The sequence below is a fragment of the Copadichromis virginalis genome, linkage group LG2 (genome assembly GCF_057382275.1).
Source record: "Copadichromis virginalis isolate Kocher_CV1m ecotype Utaka linkage group LG2, C_Virginalis_male_GT1.1, whole genome shotgun sequence".
NCBI classification, from domain to species: domain Eukaryota; kingdom Metazoa; phylum Chordata; class Actinopteri; order Cichliformes; family Cichlidae; genus Copadichromis; species Copadichromis virginalis.
Window position 1 is genome coordinate 13,630,859 of NC_140619.1, and position 23,310 is coordinate 13,654,168.

Genomic DNA, 23,310 nt, shown 5'->3' on the forward strand with positions numbered 1-23,310 from the left:
GAAGATGTTGTCTGTTGCGCCTGTATTCTTTTCCACCCGACTCAACGACATATGAGCGAGGTTCAGCACATACTTTACTTACAACTCCAATCTTGTCATGTCCTCTCTGTGTTTGTAATCTCACCACCTTGTTTGGTGTTAATGGACTGAGCAGCTTGCTGGACTTGTCGTAGTGCTGTTTTTGAGTTTTACGCTTTTTTGTGAGTTGAGTTTTGATAGTGGTTGTCACTTTTGCTGTTGGTGTTAGCAGTTTTTTGCACACAGGAAGGGTTGACCGCGTTCGTCTTGATAGCAGCCTCTGTGCTGGTGAGCCAAGAATGTTGTCTCGTGGCGTGTTGCGTAGATGTAACAGGTTCAAATAGAAATCAGTTCCATCTCTTTTTGATGTTTCAAGGAGTCTTTTAGCACTCCGGACAGCTCTTTCACTGAGTCCATTTGACTGAGGGAACTCAGGGCTGCTTGTGACGTGTATGAACTCCCAGTGTGTGGCAAACTCACGAAAGGTCTGGCTGGTAAACTGGGTGCCATTGTCTGAGTACAGTTTCTGTGGTATCCCATGTACTGAGAAGTGGTGTTTGAGTTTGTTAATGACTGAGGCAGATGTTAGGTTTTCAAGTTTATCTATTTCAAACCATCCAGAATATGAATCCACGAGCACAAGGTAGTGGCGATTGTCCCATTCGAATAAGTCTGTGGCTGTGATGGACCAGGGAAGATCAGGAATTTGGTGTAGTTTCAGGGGTTGTTTTTGTTGGTGAGGCTTTAGACTGTTGCAAATGCTGCATGATTTGACTTTGTTCTCAATGTCAGAGTTTATTGTCAGCCAGAATACGCTGTCCCTTGCTCTCCTTTTTGTAGACTCCATGCCTGGATGTCCCTTGTGTAGTTCCTGCAGATAGGTTTCATGTAGTGATGCTGGAACGATGGCTCTGTTGCCTTTCATAATGACATTGTTGTCGATGATTAGTTCATCGTGGTAGCTGAAGAATGGTTTTATTTCTATAGGCACACTACTTGCTTGTTTTGGCCACCCCTGCTGGATGTAGCGAGCAAGTGTCTGTAGGGTAACGTCCTTTGAGGTGTGTTCGGTGAGCTCTTGTAGGCGTTTTGGTGAGATGAGCTGAAGTGTCATTACCTCGAAGTCGCGCCCCTCTTCCTTTAGAGGTTGCTCATCCAGCGTTGGTGTGCGAGAGAGTGTGTCTGCGATGTAAAGGTGTTTGCCTTTCTTGTACACCAGAGTCAAGTTGAACTTTTGTAATCGTAGCATCATGCGCTGTAGCCGTGCCGGGACTGTGTGGAAAGGTTTGTTTTGGATTGTGACCAAAGGCTGATGGTCAGTTTCAATCACCACTGGCTTTCCGTAGATGTAGTCGTAAAACCTGTAACATGCGAACACTACAGCTAGTAACTCCTTCTCTATCTGAGCGTACCTTCTCTCCGTTGGAGTTAAAGTTCTTGATGCATTTGCCACAGGTTTGTCGTCCTGAAGGCATGCAGCCCCCAGACCATGCTGGGAAGCGTCACATGTGAGAGTCACTGGCTTGTGCATGTCATAGTATTGAAGTACTGGTGGGCTAGTGAGGCATGCTTTAAGTTTGTTGAAAGCATCCTGCTGATGTTGAGTCCAGCTCCACACCACATCCTTGTGAAGCAACTGACGAAGTGGTGCCGACAGTTCACTTAAGTTTGGGATGAACTTGCCCAGGTAGTTGATCATTCCCAGGAAACGTTGGAGAGACGTCTTGTCCTCTGGTGGTGGCGTTTCATTGATCACGGAGATTTTAGTTGGATCTGCTTTTAGTCCTTCGTCAGTGAATATGTGTCCCACGTAGCTCACTTCTTTAAGTCTGAACTTGCACTTTTTTGGATTCAGTTTGAGTTTTACTTGTCTGGCTCGCTCCAGAACCTTTTTTAAATTTTTGTCATGCTCCTCTATTCCTTTGCCTCCCACTATGATGTCATCCACTATCACTGCGCATGGATATCCCATGAATATTTGTTCCATGGCTCTCTGGAAGACTTCAGAAGCGGTGTTGATGCCAAAGGGCATCCTCAGGAATTTGAATCTGCCGAAAGGTGTTGCAAACGTAGTGAGAAGAGATGAGGCAGGATCTAGTTTGATTTGCCAGAAGGAGCTCTTTGCATCCAGAACTGAGAAGATGGTTGCTCCCGACATCTGAGCAGCTACTTCCTCCACAGTTCGCATGGGATGGTGAGGTCGCATTAGTGCCTTGTTCAGATCCCTTGGATCAATGCAGATACGAACATCATCTGTATTCTTTTTGTGTGTTGCGACCATGTTAGATACCCATTCCGTGGGCTCCTCCACTGGTTCAATTACTCCCAGGGCCTGCATTCTTTGAAGTTCCTCTTTAACTCTTTTCTGCATAGGAACAGGAACGCGTCTTGAAGGGTTGACGACAGGTGACACGTTTGGAGTGAGTTTCATTGAGTAAGTTACAGGTAAGTCACCAACTTCATCTTCAAACAGGTCTGTGTATTCATGAAACACTTTCTGCGCCAGTGTCTCATCCTGATCTGTGTCAACTTGGTAGACTTCCTTGCTGAAACTAACCAGTTTCATTCGCACGCTGTCCTTTAATCCGATGATGGGTTGCACATCGTGTTTTACAACTTGGAATTGCAGGTCATATAACTGTCCAGCTAGCTTGCACTTGAGAGTAACTGTGCCTGTGGTCTTGATCTTCGTGCCTCCGAAAGCAACAAGATTTACCTGTTTTTGTGACTTGAATAGGGTTTCGTTGTTGCCGATCTTTCTGTAAGTGTCTAGTGAGATTACGTTACATTTTGCCCCAGTGTCTACTTTTAGTTTGAGGGCCTTATCAGAAACTTTGACTGTGCAGTATCCTTCTTTGTTGTGATTGTTCTCACCCTCCATTGTTAGGTGCTCAATGCAAAATGTCTCATCACTGTCTGGGTCAGCATCCTCTGAAATTTGGTTCACTTGTTTGCCTCTGTGATGTGGTTTTGCTGATCTGCATTGTTTTTTGTAATGATTGTATTTTTTGCAGACGTGACACTGTTGTCCGAAAGCAGGACATTGCTCCCTTTTGGCTGGATGCAAACCGCAACAGTTTCTGCAATTTTGAATGTTCGTTAGAGGTTTATTTATTTTCCTTTTGAACTTGCCATGTTTAATCTGTACAGTGTCCACACTAGCAGATGTAATATGCTTTGGTGTAGAGAGGGCTTTGCTATGTTGATCTGTGAGCTCGCTTATTTGGCATATACGCACCGCCTTGGCAAGAGTGAGTTCCGTCTCTTTAAGAAGGGAACGTCTGACGCTGTCACTGGTTATACCACATACTAATCTGTCTCTGATTAACTCGTCTTGTAGTGCACCAAAGCTGCAGGTTCTGGCCATGTTCTTTAATGTGCTCACATATGGAGGAGCATGACAAAAATTTAAAAAAGGTTCTGGAGCGAGCCAGACAAGTAAAACTCAAACTGAATCCAAAAAAGTGCAAGTTCAGACTTAAAGAAGTGAGCTACGTGGGACACATATTCACTGACGAAGGACTAAAAGCAGATCCAACTAAAATCTCCCTGAACTTTTGCTTTAGACATGCGGGGTCTTCCCTCGATTCCGCGGCGACTTCTACTATGCCTTCAGCTGATATGACTGCGGGGGCATACGTGAATGATCGCTCTCTTTCAATGGCCTCTGGTCCCGCCAGATTGAGGAGTATATAGGCCTTAGTCTTAGCATTTTTGTCACTGTGGGCAGCGGCGATAAAGATGTCATATTCGCGCTCGAACTTACGCCAGTTTTCAGCGACGTTGCCGTCAAAGATGAGAGGATCTGGGCGCCGGAATCCGTCCGCCATGTTGTGCGGTGATTGCTTTTTTCGTCGTCCTTACCGGCTCCGCTTTTCTTCTTGGACTGTGCAGGATTTCTAAGATATCCCACTTCTGACACCATGTAGGTTTTGCTTATAATAACCAGTCCGCTGTAACTGTATGCCAGGCGTTTATTAGCAGCCAACATGAACGTCCGTACACTCGTAACAGGAAGTACACATAACATCTAGAGAGAACCACAGCGACACCTGCTGGAACTCTCCGTAACGGCAGCAACAGGAGACAGTATGGACAAACATAACATTGCTGTTATCTACACAGTCCATTCTCCCTGCAACACGGACTACACTGCCCATGAGGCTACATTCTTTAGGGCTATGGCTGCAGCATTCTGCCTATTAGCTTAGCACAACAACAAAAAGGCGCTCTGTCACCCAGGAAAGACACACAGAGACAGCACGCGTCACCCTGTAACCATGGCAACCGTAACGCTGTCGCCTGGAACAACAGAACATAGCTGTCAAACAAAACCCAAACAGTCCTGACTAGGGATGGGTATCGTTTAGGTTTTATCCGATACCGGTGCCAAATCGGTACTTTTGAAACGGTGCCGGTGCTCAAACGGTGCTCAAACCGGTGCTTAAAGAATGGAGAACACAAAATTGGTCCAAAAACCTCTCATGTTCAGCTGTTTTTTGTAAAAATATAACAATGTTAGCCTTTTCTGCAGCTATGGGGCATATCACTCTTGGCTGGAAGCAGTGCTTAAACAATGGAAAAAACACAAACTTTGTCCTAAACCTCTCATGTTTAACTGTTTTCCACTTTTTCTTTGGTCATTTTAGCCTTTTTAGTCAGGGTGAAGGGAGTATCTGCCATCAAACAAGAGGACAGCCGCATGTAGCTATGATGATGTTTGCTAGTTCACCTTACATGCATTAATGTAATAACGTGGTTAGCCTACTCAACATAAATTAGCTACTCACGCAGAGAAGAACGGCTGCTGCCACCAGCCACAAAAAAACGCTATGCGTCGCCAGGTGTTTCATCGGATTTGAGGTGTTACCTCCTTTGACAGTATCACAGTATCAGCTTAAAGCACTTGTTGCAGGCTGCTGAGTTTGCATATTTTGCTGTGAAGTACAGCCAGACTTTTGACCGCTTCGCATTGGACATTTTAAATCTGTAGCTCTGCTCTAACAGAACGTACGTACCTGGCCCCGCCTACTATCCTCGGAAACGTAAAATGATTGGCTAGAATCTAAAGTGTATCACAGTTCAGGAAAAAAAAGCACCGAAATAAAGCACCGAAATGTGCGCTGCTTTTCGGTCTGGTTACTACCGTTTATGTCAGAACCGGTGCCATCATGGCACCGGACACCGGTACCCATCCCTAGTCCTGACCTGCGACAATATGAAACAGGAAAATACCGCCGTGTAATCCATTTATTTCAACAAAGTAACTGTATTCTAAATACCACCTTTTTAAATGGTGACTGTAACGGAATACAGTTACTCATATTTTGTATTTTAAATACGTAACGGCGGTACATGTATTCCGTTACTCCCCAACACTGTCTATAGTATACAACATGAGTATGCTATATAAGAGTCAGTCCATTTACCCTTTACACTGCAGCCTTACTGTTGATAAGAAAACTTTCACCACCCACACAGTGTTGCATGAATGTTAACCTGCTTCTCGTACTAATGTTATTTTTTGTCACAAATAAGAAAAAAATGTAAAAGAAACAGTCTTAAAATGTTTAGAGGATGTAAAAATCTAACATTAATGATAAAAATCTATAGTATATGGTGACAAACACCAGAACAAATGTCCACATCAGAGATGTGTGATGTTAATATGCATTTACATCACACATGTAAATATACCAGTAAAAATACTGGGGTTTTTTTTCAAAATAAGAGAAAAAAATATTTTGTGTATGTAAATGTATGTGGACCTGCAGAGAACAGTAAGGCTGGTGTGAATCTGAGAAAGCTGATGGAAAAATGGGAACAGGTGTTTTAACTAAATAGAGACGGCCAGGTGAAGGAAACTTTACGAGATGAGGCTGCAATGAGGAAAAGGAAGCATAACTTTTATAGAAAGGGGAACAATGGCGTCCTAAACCTCCAGTTAAGATAAAGAAGCTTTGCAGCTCTATCAGCAGATCCAGTAATGTCCCCTTTTTAGTATGTGGAAACTGCTTGGTTACAAAATGAGAGAAAACCTGCCCCAGAGGAAATTAGTCAGGATGGTTCGAGAAATTTCAAGTGTCAGTTGAAGCGGGCATCAGGTGATCGAAGTAAGAAAGAGTGACAGAAGCCATACGGTGCAGAGATGGAGAGTGACCTCTTTAGCCCTCAGTGAAACGCTTCGATTCCTTTCACCACTTTCTTTCCTAACTTCGATTTTTTTTTATCTGCATTAACAGCCACTTTGTTAGGTACACCAGTTCAACTACTCATTAACCCTATAATTCCCTTTGTATCATATTTGATACGTGAGTTTCTGAGACCTCTATCTCATGAACATACTTACAACATAACAATACTTGCCATAGTTTCAAAATGTTTGGGACAAAACCCTTTTTTTCGTCTAAAATTACCATTGCTATTAGCAAAAAGTTGCCAAAAACGCCCAATGTAACAAATGTGATATAAAAAATATATAATAAAAATATATCATACACAACATGATATAGGAAAAAAGAAAAATGTGGATTTTGTTATAAGGGTTAATAAACATCTCAGTTATAATAAATCAGAATTTTTTGATGGGTTGGGTTTTACAGGGTTACACAAACATCAGCCAATCACATGGCAGCACCTCAATACATTTAGGAATGCAGAGAAGCTCCTGAAGTTCAAACTGAGCATCAAAATGATGAAGAAAGGTGATCTAAGTGACTTTGAATGTGGCGTGGTTGTTGTTCTGAGTGTTTCAGAACCTGCTGATCTGCTGCAATCCTCCATTTACTCACAGTTAAGTGCCAGCCACTAAGTTCCTTAATGAATAGCAATGGTACCTTAGTGCATTGTTTCATCTGTGACAGCCAGTGGACAGGCAATACTTGAAAAATTAACCTTCAGCTGTGAAACTGATGCTGATATGGTCTGTATCAAAGACAGATACATTCACTCAGGATGTTTAACCTGTACGCCGAGTCGTCCTTTACCAGCGTGTGGTGCAGTGGCTCCACACACTGAGCCCCGGCTACAGCTCAGGCATCCTCTGCTAAGTACAAGAGTTTCCACCTGTAAGAGCTGTGACATCTTAAATCTAGTTGTTCATAACATGCACTAATCTTTGCGCTATTTTTGAATCAAACTTTAATTACTTGAATAACTATTGGTGTTAAACGGTAATCATTTTAATGATAAAGGTAAACAGTAAAAATATCAAGCTACTAATTTCCATAAAACTTTGAAAGATGAGGATGAAAGTTTTAGACGATGAAAAGTGTGTTTTCTGACATGAGATGCAGTAGTCTGACAGGCTGGTGCTCCCCGGGGGATACGCCACTTTCAGCTGCAGCGTCTTACTGTGACTCAGTGTGAGTCACGGAGTGCACAGACCCAACACGGCAGCTTCGCCTGCCACAAACACAGAAGTCTACAGAGCAACCAAAAACAGAAGAGACCCTTAAAATGAGGGCAGAGGAAATCAGTGGTATGAAGCGCACTCGTTAGGCGGGTTTCACACGGGTACAACATCAGACTAAACACACGTTTTCACTGTAGAGAATTTCCTCCTTTCATTCACTGCTTACTTTGCAGATTGTTGTTTTACAGACAGTATGTCTTTTTTATTTTATTTACCTTTAAAAGCAAGAAAAACGGGACAAAGGCACACTGTGGAAGAGAGCCAGAGATTAATAATAACTAATGATGGGAATCCCCCAGCAGCCTACACCTATTGCAGTATAACTAAGGGAGGATTCAGGGTCACCTGATCCACCCTTAACTATATAAGCTAAACTTAAATGCAGAGATGGTGTCTGTCTCCTGAATCCAAACTGGAAGCTGGTTCCACAGAATATAGCGCTTTTCCACTCTTCTGAGCACTCAAAGCGCTTTACACAACTTGTGCATTCACCCATTCACACCCATTCGCACAAGCACAACTGACATTCACACACATTCATACTCCGATGAATGCATCGGAGAGCAATTTCGGGTTAGTATCTTGCCCAAGGATATTTGGCATGCAGACTAGGGGAAGCCAGGAATCGAACCACCAACCTTCCGATCAGTAGATGACCTGCTCTACCACCTGAGCTACAGCCACCCATGTGATGTAAATATCTGCGCCCAAAAACAGGAGGTAAGTTTAGTGGTTGTCCATCATGTTGTTATGGCGTTTTGGCCTCACGACTAAAAATAATGAATAGGTTTGTAGCAACCATAGTTGTTTCTCTTGAGATGAGGAGAAGTTTATTTTTTAATATTTGTAGCTGAACATGCAGTTGTGTGGTTATCTTTATTTTCTCTCCTTTATTTCCTAAAATAACAATCCAATGCTTAATCCAAAGCAGTGCATATTTGTGATGCACAGAAACGTCTTTAAACTTTTAGTAACAGTAACAGGTTTACTGTAGCTGTAGCACAGCAATGCCTCTGGCCACAAGTCAAGCTTCCTATATGTTCCTGCTGCTGCAGGAAAAACAGGAGGTATAATGTGAGGCTTCTCCCCAGCATCATACTGAGAACATTGCTCTGTTTGCTAGCTCTCCTCCTGGTTATACACAAACAGCCATATTATGTGCATTTCACAGCAAGCTCGTACAACCTCGGGGATCCGAGGTGTGTGTACGAGCATGAGGCTTCATCCAGAAGAAATCCTCTTCATCTGAGAGCAAATACCAACCGTGAATCTGTTATCTGTCCCTGACAGAGCCAGCTCTCTGTGTGGTTGGATCCAAACTAAAATATAAACTGGCAAATACATGTGCTCGCTGCTCCGTGAAGCATCTTTAATCATTGATAAATCGTTATTTTAATGGTGCCACCTTAGTTTAATTGCTGTGACCAAATGACACCGCGGTGAGGATGATTAGCAGCCTCCGTGGTCGCACTAGTATCACCATGAGTGCTCAGTGTTTCTCCAAATTAAGATCCCATTTCCCATAAGTGTCATCGTTTCATCCCTCCATCCCTGAAGACGATAAAGATCTTAAGTAGGATTAATTTTTCTTGCTCTATCTGGAAGCTTTAGCTCTTGTGTTTGTGCCCGTTTTAATGACTTTTTATTTCAAAGCGAGTTCATGTGAAAAAGAATGGTCATTATGGCCTGTCGACTGTCATGCTCCTTTGTTTTATTTGTAATAGTTCTAATAAAAAGGACGCAGATGTTTATAAAAATACTGCCCACTTTAACCGTCTTTTAATTGACAAACATGGCTAGCTTGTACTTTTCTTTTCCATTGTCGTTGATATTTTGTATTTAATGCAGTGATATTCTTGCATTTGTAAGCATGGCTTTAATATCATACTACATTTCATTCCTTTTGTCCTTCTGCTTCTAGCTAAGCTGCAAAATCATTTCTCCTTGTAAAGTCAAAGCCAGACTCTTACTTTGAAAGGTTGTGTATCCCTCTTCCTCTGCAGACATCGAGCAGAGCCTAGTGATGTAAGTGGACATGAGGCTGTGATTAATGGTGGTAGTAATGGTTTAGTCAGTGTAGCATATGAATCCGGCTAACAGCTCGGCTGGGTGCTGTGATTGAAGTCGACAGTAGAGTCACCTCCACGTCCGCTGATGCTGTGTTCCTACCTCTCTCTACCACTTTCTCTCTTACACAAACACATTTTATATTCTGATCACAATTTAGTTTCAGGGCTTCTTTCTTTTTCTCTTTTCTTTTTGTCTTTTGTGGAAAATGAGGATAGTGACTTACAGGCAACGAAGGAGAAGTTTACAAAGAAAGGAGAAACACAATCAGAAAGTAAAAAAAGTCAAACCTACACAGAAGCGCTTCTCTGAAACTGGTATTTAATCTGCCTCTGGACACGCTGCTTTTAACATTGAAGCTGCATTATCATTTTGTCCGGGTTGAAGAACAAGGCTACGTCCACACGAACACGGGTATTTCGTTCTGGTGTTTATCAACGTTTGGGCCTTTCGTCCCCATGTAAAAAGCGTTTTGGATCACTGAAAACTGAGAGTTTCAAAAACTCTGTTTTTGCTTTTACATGTGGACTAGGAAAACAGAGATTTAGGCACACAATGTCAAAGGTGTGCACCTTTTTACAGCATGCTGTGCGCCACTTTATTGTTTACATGAGATGAGTTTCTACAATGATAGAAACAAAATACTGTTGCTGTGACTTCTACTATCTGCAGTTTTTACACACTTACATAGACACACTCAGTTATTGTCCCTCCATTTAGAAAGACTTCTTCTATGCACCATCTTTTTAACTCTTTCCCTCCCTGGCTTCTAGACTTCTGATTGGCCAACATTTCTACACAGTTAGGATTATATCGCCACCTACTGGTTTGGCATGTTCTTTTTTTGCATTTACATGTGGATGGAGATATTTCTTCAAGACTGCTTGTGTAGATCGGATTTCTTTTATTCTTAACAAAAACAGACAATTTCTGTTTACAAAAATACCCGTGTACGTTAACAAACCTGCGGGTGCTGAAAGGATCCCGGGTTTGAGCCTTGGCCATTTCCCGCCCCTCCTTTCTTGTCAGAAAAATAACAAAGGACAAAAGAGAGGCTTCAGCAAACAAAGAGCGATATCTAATTCAGTGATATTCACACGTTTGATAAAGTCCACTTTATACTCTTTTAGCTCTGTTTTGGTCTTCACCACCTTCAGCAGAGAAAAGTGGTTCTTCAGCTGCTTGATGTGCAAAATTCAGACTTTTTACTGCCTTCAATCTTCTTTCTTTCTTCGCACACTTGGATGACGTTTTATTTATTTTGCAATGAGTTTTCTCCTTTCATTCCTTCTTTCTGCAGACACTGCTCGCCTCGCTCTGGATTCACTGATTGCTTTCAGCTCAGCCTGTTTTCTTCTCTTTCTCTGCCTGTTCTTTGTTTTAAAGAGATACCTTTCCCTCTGTCGCTCCTTTAGCTTGTGATTAGTTTCTATCTTTAAAAAGGTGATACATATTTATATATCTGTCTTTGTGTGTTTAAATATATCATGCAGTTTTGTGCACAGTCTTTCTGCCTTTGCCAGTTAGAACTGTTGATCTGCAGCAGCTTCAGAGCCTGTGTTGCCCCCCTCAGCCTCGACTGTTTGATTATTTTCGAGAGCGACATTTCAGAGAGGATCTGACTGGTTTATGCACTCGACTGAAATGACCTGTGAAATGAAAAGAGCTAGACCAAAGTGCTGTTTAAATGTTTGCACTGCTGGATGAAGAGGGCAGCTTAAGCACAGTTCAGCTTACCCAGCTACCTGTCTGTGTATGCTGTTTATACAGTCTGCTGTTTACAGGTCAAACAGAGACTAACATGCATTTCACATTAATGTATGTGTCTTTATTACACAGTGTAATGGTGATTTGTAGGTTCCAGGTCAATGTTGTGCATACTTATCAGCTCTCGGGCCCCTCCCCTGGTTTTAAGATTAGACTTCAGACTTTCATTTTTTAAAGAGCTCATAGTTCAGGCTGTTCAGGGCCTTCCCATGATGGACTGAGTGTTTGTTTTTTATTGTGTTTATGTGACACTACTGCACATTATTGCACTTTGTCTTCTCTCTGCTGTAATTTGTATTTTGTCCTTGTCTCTCTATATAATAAAAGACCTCAGTAGCTAAAATTAATCTTGTGATTTAAAGCAGTTGCTTTTCTTTGATAAGTTTCCATCACAGTAATCATACAATTCATGGCTCACTCTCAAAAATATAGACTGTTATAAGTATTTACACACATTTTGTGTGAAGTAGAAATCAGTAAGTATAGAGTGTGGACTTCTGAGGAAAGCTATATGACAAGAAAAGATTGGTTTGTTATTTACTTAGTTCAAGTGCAGTTTAGACCACCTGCTCAGAGCCAATAAACAAGGTGCAATGAAGAGTGTGACTCCTCCCATAAAAAATGGAAACCGTACGTGATTTAAGCGTTGATAACATTTCTTTAAGGTTGTGTCCTTGTACACTTTGGACTGCTTCCAGTGCCGAATGTTCTGAATGAGACTTCCACAGATCTAAAACCAGCAGCTCGCTCTGATCCAGATGTGCACCTGAAGAAGCTGAAGTGGGGATTTGAGATTTTCATGGCTGGATTCACTGAACTTTTTTCATATTCAGTATACAGTACTATATACTGTATATACTAAAGATTCAATTGAATTCAATTTTATTTATACACCGCCAACAATCACCTCAAGGAGCTTTATTTTGTAAGGTAGACCCTACAATAATACAGAGAAAAACCCAACAATCAGATGATCCCCTATGAGCAAGAACTTTGGCGACAGTGGGAAGGAAAAACTCCCTTTTAACAGGAAGAAACCTCCGGCAGAACCAGGCTCAGGGAGGCAATCTGCCAGCCGCAGACGGCTGCCGCCTTGGTGTAGTCACTACACCAAGGAGTACTGACTATACATATACTGCATGAAGTATATTAATTTTCCATCCCTTGTATTCTTTTTTTATTTCCTTCTGCATTCCAATAACAACCTTCCTGCTTGTCAGTGTTTGCATTTGGCCTGTTATTCAGACCAGCGATCATAATCCAGACTGATAATCCCAACAGAACGCCTGAAAGGTAAGAATCAAGCTGCGGCAGTCGTCAGATCAGAGTCCAGACTAAGAGGCTGTGATGGGCTGTGGTGCAACGTTCAGCGAGCTGTGAATGAATGAATGCAGGAAACCTTGATGAGCTGAAGCTGTGAAGAAGAGTGGGTCAATGTGTCCCCACAGTGATGTGAGAGACTGATGAAGTCACACAGGAAACCATCACTGCAACTTATTGTTGATAAAGGAGGATCTACAATCCGCTGAATCAAGGGGACGACTCTCGGGACTGAGAGTTCATTTATACAGGATGACATATTTGGTGTGACGATTGAGCTTATTGATCTACAGGATTTATAATTTAGATCCAAATTACATACATACATACATACATACACACATATATATATATATATATATATATATATATATATATATATATATATATATATATATATATATATATGTGTATATATATATATGTATATGTGTATATATATATATGTATATATGTATATATATATATATATATATATATGTATATATGTATATATATATATATATATATATATGTATATATATATGTATATATATATATATATATATATGTATATATATATATATATGTTAGGGGTGCAACGATACACAAAATTCACGGTTTGGTTCGGTTCGATACTTTGGTGTCACGGTTCGATATTTTTTCGATACAAAAAATGTTCATGCCTTTTTAATTTCTCATTTATTAAAATTATAAATATATATTTTAACTCAAAAGTACAGTTTTTAAATTTAACCCTAACCCTTGTGCGTGTTTTTTATTTTGACAGCGAATGCGCACCTGCGGACCACTTATGTGCAGCCCTGGTTATTTAGCTCGTCATATTGCAGCCACAGAAATTATTTTGTCCATGAAACCATAAAGCTGCACTTTCTTTTTGCCTTATAGTCTGATTTGTCATAACTTCTCCGTTTTGTGGTAAGCTTTTCTTTGGCTGTCACTTCTTCACCCTGACCTGTCTTATTTGGCTCAGCAGAACTAAAATATATATCCTGCTGCTTTTACACACGCACTCACATAAGCTCAGCGATTCTCTGCGCGATCAACCTCTCACATGTTTAAGCTTGCTGCGGGAGATTTCACTTGTCATGTTTGCATAGTAAGCTAACGATTAATAAGACGATGTCAGAGGAACTGGTGCACAAATTATCATCACTCACAGATCAGTGCTGTCGCTCTCTACACAGTTCGCACGATTGCAAAGTGAAAGCAAAAAAACAAGCGCAAATTCAAACGCGATTTCAATATGTCACATATTGACAGTGGCTCACCGATGCCAATGACATAATTACCCAGCTACATTTCTGAAAGAATGCAAAAGCATTGACATATATTTTCCTTCCTACAATAGCCCGACGGGCAGGGAAGAGATTTTGGTAGCCCGACTGAAAAAATCGCTTGCCCCAGGACGTCGGGCTAGCGATATTGCAAGCCCTGTATCTGATTGAGGAATCACTCATCTTTGGAAAAGAGAGTCTATTACAGAGAAATGTCTCTTTCCAAAATAAAAGCTATACTATCCGCTTCTTCTGGGCTATATTCTCAGCAGCATAAGGAGAATCATGTGCTAACAGCTGTCTAAATGACTCGGCTAAAGTTAGTAGCATGCTTGTTGTTTTTGTCTTGGCACTAGGATGATGTCGGCGTAAATGTGCAGTCATATTCGTTGTGTTCCCACTAGTGCTTTCAGGTTAATCTCGTTGAAATGACCTTAACGCCACAACACGGCAAATCTCCGTTAACGAGCTACCGCCGATCGCCCCGTGCATGGGGCTAGACGGCCAACACATTAACGAGCTAACTGCGCTAACACACTAGTTCCCACCCATGTAATTGAGCATTGCATGGCACATCCAACATACTGTTTTACTTTAGTCCATGACTCGCTTACCTTCAGGGTCATACGTCACATGAAAACCAAAATAATTCCAAACGCCAGATCTGAATGAGGGTGGGGGAGGTCCATGTTGCAAGGAGAGCTTAACTTCTGTCTTGCTAGCTTGCCCTGCGCTTTTCCTTCTGACTATGCTGTCTGTGTTGAGCGCTCAGTGGATCTGCGCTCGACAGTGCAGCCTAGGCGGAGTAGTCGAACGCAGATTCACTGAGCGCTCAACACAGACAGCATCGTCAGAGGGAAAGTTGATAAAATAAATTACAAATGTTGTATTGTTCGATACATATGCGTACCGAACCGAAAGCACTGTATCGAACGGTTCAATATCGATACGAATATCGTTGCACCCCTAATATATATATATATATATATATATATATATATATATATATATATATATATATATATATATACACACAGTGGGGCAAAAAAGTATTTAGTCAGCCACCGATTGTGCAAGTTCCCCCACTTAAAATGATGACAGAGGTCAGTAATTTGCACCAGAGGTACACTTCAACTGTGAGAGACAGAATGTGAAAAAAAAAATCCATGAATTCACATGGTAGGATTTGTAAAGAATTTATTCGTAAATTAGGGTGTAAAATAAGTATTTGGTCACCTCAAACAAGGAAAATCTCTGGCTCTCACAGACCTGTAACGTCTTCTGTAAGAAGCTTTTCTGTCCCCCACTCGTTACCTGTATGAATGGCACCTGTTTGAACTCATCATCTGTATAAAAGACACCTGTCCACAGCCTCAAACAGTCAGACTCCAAACTCCGCCATGGCCAAGACCAAAGAGCTGTCGAAGGACACCAGGAAAAGTATTTTAGACCTGCACCAGACTGGGAAGAGTGAATCTACAATAGGCAAGCAGCTTGGTGTGAAAAAATCAACTGTGGGAGCAATCATCAGAAAATGGAAGACATACAAGACCACTGATAATCTCCCTCGATCTGGGGCTCCACGCAAGATCTCATCCCGTGGGGTCAAAATGATCATGAGAACGGTGAGCAAAGATCCCAGAACCACACGGGGGGACCTGGTGAATGACCTGCAGAGAGCTGGGACCAAAGTAACAAAGGTCACCATCAGTAACACACTACAACGGCAGGGAATCAAATCCCGCAGTGCCAGACGTGTTCCGCTGCTGAAGCCAGTGCATGTCCAGGCCCGTCTGAAGTTTGCCAGAGAGCACATGGATGATACAGCAGAGGATTGGGAGAATGTCATGTGGTCAGATGAAACCAAAGTAGAACTTTTTGGTATAAACTCAACTCGTCATGTTTGGAGGAAGAAGAATACTGAGTTGCATCCCAAGAACACCATACCTACTGTGAAGCATGGGGGTGGAAACATCATGCTATGGGGCTGTTTTTCTGCCAAGGGGACAGGACGACTGATCCGTGTTAAGGACAGAATGGATGGGGCCATGTATCGTGAGATTTTAAGCCAAAACCTCCTTCCATCAGTGAGAACTTTGAAGATGAAACGAGGCTGGGTCTTCCAACATGACAATGATCCAAAACACACCGCCCGGGCAACAAAGGAGTGGCTCCGTAAGAAGCATTTGAAAGTCCTGGAGTGGCCTAGCCAGTCTCCAGACCTCAACCCCATAGAAAATCTGTGGCTGGAGTTGAAAGTCCGTGGTGCTCGGCGACAGCCCCAAAACGTCACTGCTCTCGAGAAGATCTGCATGGAGGAATGGGCCAAAGTACCAGCTACTGTGTGTGCAAACCTGGTAAAGACCTATAGTAAACGTTTGACCTCTGTTATTGCTAACAAAGGTTATGTTACAAAGTATTGAGTTGTATTTTTGTTATTGACCAAATACTTATTTTACACCCTAATTTACGAATAAATTCTTTACAAATCCTACAATGTGGATTCATGGATTTTTTTTTTCACATTCTGTCTCTCACAGTTGAAGTGTACCTCTGGTGCAAATTACTGACCTCTGTCATCATTTTAGGTGAGGGAACTTGCACAATCGGTGGCTGACTAAATACTTTTTTGCCCCACTGTATATATATATATATAAGCAGATAACCTTATGAAGCCAAGAACAGACAACATGCTGTAATTGTCTGCAGCCATCCAAGGATACAGCGCAAGACGGGGTTTTTTCTGATTGGCAGGTCATGGCGCTCCACGGTTATTAAGGTTTCTGTATTTAGACAGCTGTTGGTGGTGAATGCTGTGTTGCTTCTGTGTCAGCCGCTCTGTCAAATGTGAGTCAAGAAGTCAAACACAGAAGGATGGTTTGTCCCTCGGGCTTGTTTCTGCTGAAATGATGAGATGCTCTTCTCTCTCTCTGATTGGTGGGACGTGTGCTTCAAAGCTCACAACTCTTTCATGTAGGCTTTGTTTCTTTGTGTCTTTAAGTTGAAAGGTTGTTTTTTTTTTGTGTGTGTGTGTTATTTTTTTACCCATAGATAGAACATTTTTACAGCTACAGACATGACACACAGAAAACTGCTGCAGTCATACAGTCTTCATACTGGAAACCTTTCACTCAAAACCACAAATGTCTACATTATTATTGCATATATGCAATAATAACATTTGTGGTTTATATACATATACATATGTGGTACTTATAAGTGCACATGAGAGGATCACCAAAGTCATGCTTACACACCACCAACACACACCAGGTCCGATCGGTCTATTGAGATAATTATGAACTTATTTCCCGAATGAATTAATGAATGTTTTTGCAAATGAACTGTGTAGTGGCATTGAGATTCTTAGAGGAAAACAGCTTGTAACAAGTAACAAAAAAGTCTAAATGCTCCAAACATTGAATGAAACCATAGTTTTGCACAGGACTTTGTGCATCATTTATCTGTTTCTGGTTTTACAGACTTAAAATGAATGAGCTGTGTGTGTGTGTGTGTGTGTGTGTGTGTGTGTGTGTGTGTGTGTGTGTGTGTGTGTGTGTGTTAACATAAAAGCTGATTTGCATGGCTGTGTTTATGGCAGTGTGAGTATCTGTCACCCCAGCAAACACAGCCTGAACTATGAATGCTGTTTAACTGGCACAACAGCTAAATTCTGTGAGGAACACAGTTCGCAGAGGCTGGATGGCTTGTTCTGTACACGCACTGCTACCTCACTTAATGTCAAAGCTCTAGTTAGTGATTTGCATATCCAGATGTTGCACATTACAGCCTTTTCTCAGCCGGAATAAGATGCTCATGATGAACGATCATTCCCTCCGAGGAATAATTCACGTCAGCAAGTTGCAGCTTCTCAGACAGTTTGGGAGATTAAGCACTTTGGAGTCTGATTAAAATACAACTTTATTAAACAGAATGAAAGGATTAGGCTTGACATGAACTGGAAAACAGATATCACGGCTCAAGGATGAGTTCACATCGAAACATGGACATGAATCATAAAATGTGCATGTGTGAATAATTTTTTTATTAATTCATGACTTGAAGCCATTTTTCGATCTGAGAAACTCAAAGGACACAATGGCCAATGTGTCCAGAGTTTGGTAGCCTGCATAAGATAATAAACTGATGCAGGTCAGGTGCTTCTGTGAGCTTCCATTTTATTTTTGCAGCAGCACAGATTTCACAGTATCCAGCACTTGCTGGTTTAACCTCCTAGGACCTGTTGTCCACATATGTGGACATTACATTTTGGGTTATTTAGACCAAAATACTCAATCTTGCTCTACACTGCTACTGTTCTATCAAAATTTTAAATGAATATCCTCATATATGGCTCTTATTTTTCTTAAAAACAAAAATAAGGTTAAAAAAATCTGGTAATTCTTTGTTTTTACATTCATCGGGCCCAATATGCCCAAATATCAAAGAGAAATTAAAAATGCATGCCGTGGAAGAGTTCGGGTCTTAGGAGGTTATAGAAAAGAAAAGCAGTGAATCTCAGACTCTCTTAAATGGTCTGTTGAAGTGTGAGACAGCACAGCAGCCAGCAACCGAGGAAAGTTTCAAAAGCCAATTAGAGGTACCTGCGTGTCAGGCCAGATGTCTGTCAATGTGCAAAAACATAGAAAATCATAGAAAATGGTTACGCTGCTAGAGCAGAGTTTTGGTCATTGGACTCACCAACAGTCCACTAACAGTATGAAGATCACGATAAAAGGCGTTTTAAGAAGAACTCCAGGTTAGCAAAGAAAAAGAACATAGAAATTATTATTATTATTATTATTATTATTATTACCACAGTTTACAACCAAACCTCCTCAGTTACTGTCCTGACGCATGATCAATCATCCAAGTAAGTTCATCTGGACGTTTTTAGTGGGAGAAACATTTCATCACTCATCCAAGTGACTTCTTCACCTCTTCTTGTCATGATCCTCGGCCATGTTGGCCCAGCATGCTTAGTTTTCATGTATTTTGTTCTTTATTTATGCCCTGGTTTCTAGGTTGTTCTGTTAAGATGTTCCTTATTTGATTACCCCCTGTGTGCCCCTCTGTGTATCTGTGAGCCCTCGTTTCCCCTCCTTGTGTTTTATTCCATGTTTTCCCCCGCCCGTTATGTCGTGCTCTCTCTCCTCCTGTCTGAACCTCTGTGTACTTCCTGTTTTACTTTGACAGTCTCCCGTCAGTGTTGCGTTTACTCCTGCCATGTCTTGTTATGATTATCAGTGTCACCTGTGTTCCCCGTGTGCTCCCACTTCCCTCGTTAACCCTATGTGTATTTATGGATGCATCTAAGGATTCAGCCAGTCAAATTGGTGTAGCAGTTGTGGTCCCAGAGTTCATGGTTAAAATAAGAAAAGGGATCACTGATAGACTGTCAGTATTCACTGGAGAACTGCTTGCAATTCTGTTGGCGGTTCAGTGGGTGGAAGATATGAGGCCATTAAAAGCTATTGTTTGTTCAGACTCAAGAGCATCATTGCTTAGTTTACAGGGTAGTCACTCAGATGCGAGAGCAGATATTCTAGCAGAAATTCGGCAAACACTGTTCAGGATAAACATGATGGGTCTTACAGTTGTATTTCTATGGAATCCAGCCCATTATGGAATAATGGGGAATGAAATGGCAGACAGAGCGGTGAAGCAAGCCACAAAACATGGGACAGTTGACCTAGCTGTTAGTTTTGGTCAAGCTGAAGTGAAGAGTATCATACAGCAAGAAATGAGGGATAGATGGCAAAAGCAGTGGGAGGAGGAAAGGAGAGGATGGTGGTTGTATACAATACAAAAGGGGGTAGGAGAAATGAGGACCACTGGAAGGAGCAGGAGAGAGATGGTCATATCGAGATTGAGATTTGGACATACTGGGTTAAATGCTACATTATTCTTGATTGGGAAACATAATACGGGGAAATGTGCCTTCTGTGGAGACACAGAAACTATAGAGCATGTGATATTGCACTGTCAGAAATATCAGGTGGAGAAGAGACAATTATCCCAAAACCTTATTAATATGAAAATGAAATTGGATCTGGTTGACCTATTGCAAAAGGATTCTGGCAGTAAGAGTTACCAGGCTTTATTTCAGTTTTTTTAAAGCGGGAAGAGTGTTTGAAAGGCTTTGAGGTTTTTTGTTTGTTTGTTTGTTTTGTTGTTGTTGTTGTTGTTGTTGTTGTTTTTTGGGGGGCGGGGGCATCACTCCAGTCCACACTCCATACTAGTGGTGGCAGTAATGCACCAATCAGTTGTTTGCCAACCGCCAATAACATTTAAGAAGAAGAAGAAGTTCTGTGTCACATTCCCCTCATTCATGGCCGTGTGTTTCTCCGTGTAATATGTTATAGTTTCCAGTTTAGTTTGTATGGTTTTTCTCTCCAGCAATAAAGCTGTGTTTTGAGTTCATTCCTGCCTCCGTGAGCTTGCGTTTGGGTCCTCATCCTGCCTGCACACAGCCACAACCATGACAAAAGAACGCGACCACGACATGGACCCAGCAGCTTACAATCCCTCTGCTGAGCTCCGGGCAGATTTAATTTACATGGTGGAGTATCATTGCCAAGAGTGGGTAGCCAGTTCCAGAATACCAGGAGTTGTTAGCCACTCGTTTACAGAGGATGGTTTCTGGACTCCCCTGGCTATTCGGCGCGCTACACCACCTCATTCAGGACTTCCTCGTCTCCACCGTACGTATCCCCCCGGAGCTGCCTCTCCAGTATGAAGAGTCGGATCGGAGGACGTTCAGCCCGGTCCGCTGGAGGATTCGAAAACGGCGTTCACGCCGCCGTCGCTCCAGTACAGCTGAGCTGGCTGCACCCATGGGAAAGAGTGACTGTGCATCACACACTCAGCCCAAACTTTCTTTTTTTTTTTTGCCTGTCCTGTTTGGCTCTTTTGCCATCAGAATTGTTGTCTAAAGGCAAAGAAAGATGCCCAACGGATTTACTTTACCAAATTGACCATCCCAGCCTTGCCGTAATGGTCCATTTGATTCACCTTTTATTGTTTATTTTATTTTCACTTACTGAATACGGGACAGACTTGACTGGGAGCCCAAACTTTCTGAACCTGGACTTCATGACTTATCCACCACTGTGAGTAGCACTGTTTGGCGCTCCGTGGATATTGTGTTGCCTAACTCAGACAATTCTGCCACTTTGTGTTTGGACTCTAGAGACGCTACACAGCGAGGCACCTCAGTGTCAGATTATTCACCAGTTCCTCTCGTTAGTGATCTTTGTGTTTTTGAGCCCTCAGATTCTGGTAATAAAAAAGTATTTCCTCTGAGTTAGCCAATATGGATGTTTCCACAGTAGAGTAAGCTGAACAAAGGACCGTAATTCCACACCAGACCCACCTACATACTCAACGACCACCACCACCCTCTCCAATCCAGACTCAACGACCTCCACCACACCTCTCACCCCCCTTTCCTCCTCCCTGAAACTCAGAATACACACTGAGGATGTGAGCCGACTATTCCAGAAACAGAAGCCCAGGAAAGCCCCCGGACCAGACGGCGTCTCACCCTCCTGCCTCAAAACCTGTGCTGAACAGCTGGCTCCCATCTTTACTCGCATCTTCAACAGATCCCTGGAGCTGTGTGAAGTTCCCTCCTGCTTCAAACGCTCCACCATCATCCCTGTTCCCAAGAAACCCACCATCACAGGACTGAATGACTACAGACCTGTCGCCTTGACGTCTGTGGTCATGAAATCCTTCGAACGACTGGTGTTAGCCCATCTGAAAGACATTACAGGCCACCAGCTGGACCCTCTGCAGTTTGCCTACCGGGCAAATAGGTCGGTGGATGATGCAGTGAACATGGGGCTGCATTACATCCTGCAACACCTTGACCGCCCGGGAACTTATGCCAGGGTCCTGTTTGTGGACTTTAGTTCGGCTTTTAACACCATTGTGCCTTCTTTCCTCCAAACCCTCCCAGCTCAGCGTGTCACCAGCTACCTGTCAGTGGATCACCAGCTTCCTGACAGACAGAAAGCAACAAGTGAGGTTGGGGGAGATCACCTCTGAAACTCGGTCCCTCAGTATTGGTGCCCCTCAAGGATGTGTCCTCTCACCACTACTGTTCTCCCTCTACACTAACGACTGCACCTCCAAGAACTCGGCTGTCAAACTCCTAAAGTTTGCAGATGACACCACTGTCATTGGCCTCATTCAAGATGGTGATGAGTCTGCATACCGGCAAGAAGTTGAGCGGCTGGTACTCTGGTGCAGTCAGCACAATCTGGAGCTGAACACTCTTAAGACTGTAGAGATGACAATGGACTTCAGGAGACATCCCTCAACTCTGCTCCCCTTCACCATATCAGACAGCCCTGTGTCAACTGTGAAGACCTTCAAGTTCCTGGGTACAACCATCTCCCAGGACCTGAAGTGGGAGACCAACATCAACTCCATCCTCAAAAAGACCCAGCAGAGGATGTACTTCCTGAGACAACTGGGGAAGTACAGTCTTCCACAGGAGCTGCTGATCCAGTTCTACACTGCGGTCATTGAGTCTGTCCTGTGCTCCTCCATCACAGTCTGGTATGGAGCAGCCACTAAACAGGACAGGAGCAGACTGCAGCGGACTGTACGGGCAGCAGAAAGGATCATCGGCACCCCCCTGCCCTCCATCCAGGATCTGTACCTTTCAAGAACCAGGAAACGGGCAGTGAAAATCATCATAGACCCCTCACACCCTGCACACAGACTTTTTGATCTGCTGCCCTCTGGCAGACGGTACAGAAGCCTGCAGACCAGGACCACCCGACACAGGAACAGTTTCTTTCCCCTCGCCATCTCCCTTCTTAACAGTTAACCTGTCACACTGCCAGACTGCAACTGCACCTTATGTACATTTTGTAGTATTCATTCCACCTCATTCATTTCTGTATTTTATGTATATAAGTTTAGATTCGTTATTTATAGTTGGTTTACACAGCTTTGTGTATGTATGTGTAATGTGTATATATAGACACGTGTGTGTGTGTGTGTGTGTGTGTGTGTGTGTGTGTGTGTGTGTGTGTGTGTGTGTGTGTGTGTGTGTGTGTGTGATTTACATTGCTGTGCTTGAGAGCCACCATCTACCGGAACCAAATTCCCTGTATGTGTCTGCACATATACTTGGCCAATAAACACGATTCTGATTCTGATACTGTTACCAGCATTGTAGCCCCGCAGAACTGTTTTACTCAGCTTGTAGATTCTGAGGTTTCCCAGTCTGAGCTCAGCCACACACCACTAGCATCGTCAGCTCAAGATGTAACAGTGCATGCTGAGGAGCACAAACCCCCTGAAACTGTGTTCAATAGCTGATGCTCCTTCTAGTGACAGTTTCATGTTCCAGCCTATTTTGTCTTTTGACGTTTCTGATATTTCCCAGCCAACTCCTCAACCAGCCATTGCTCTCTCAGCTTCTCAAAT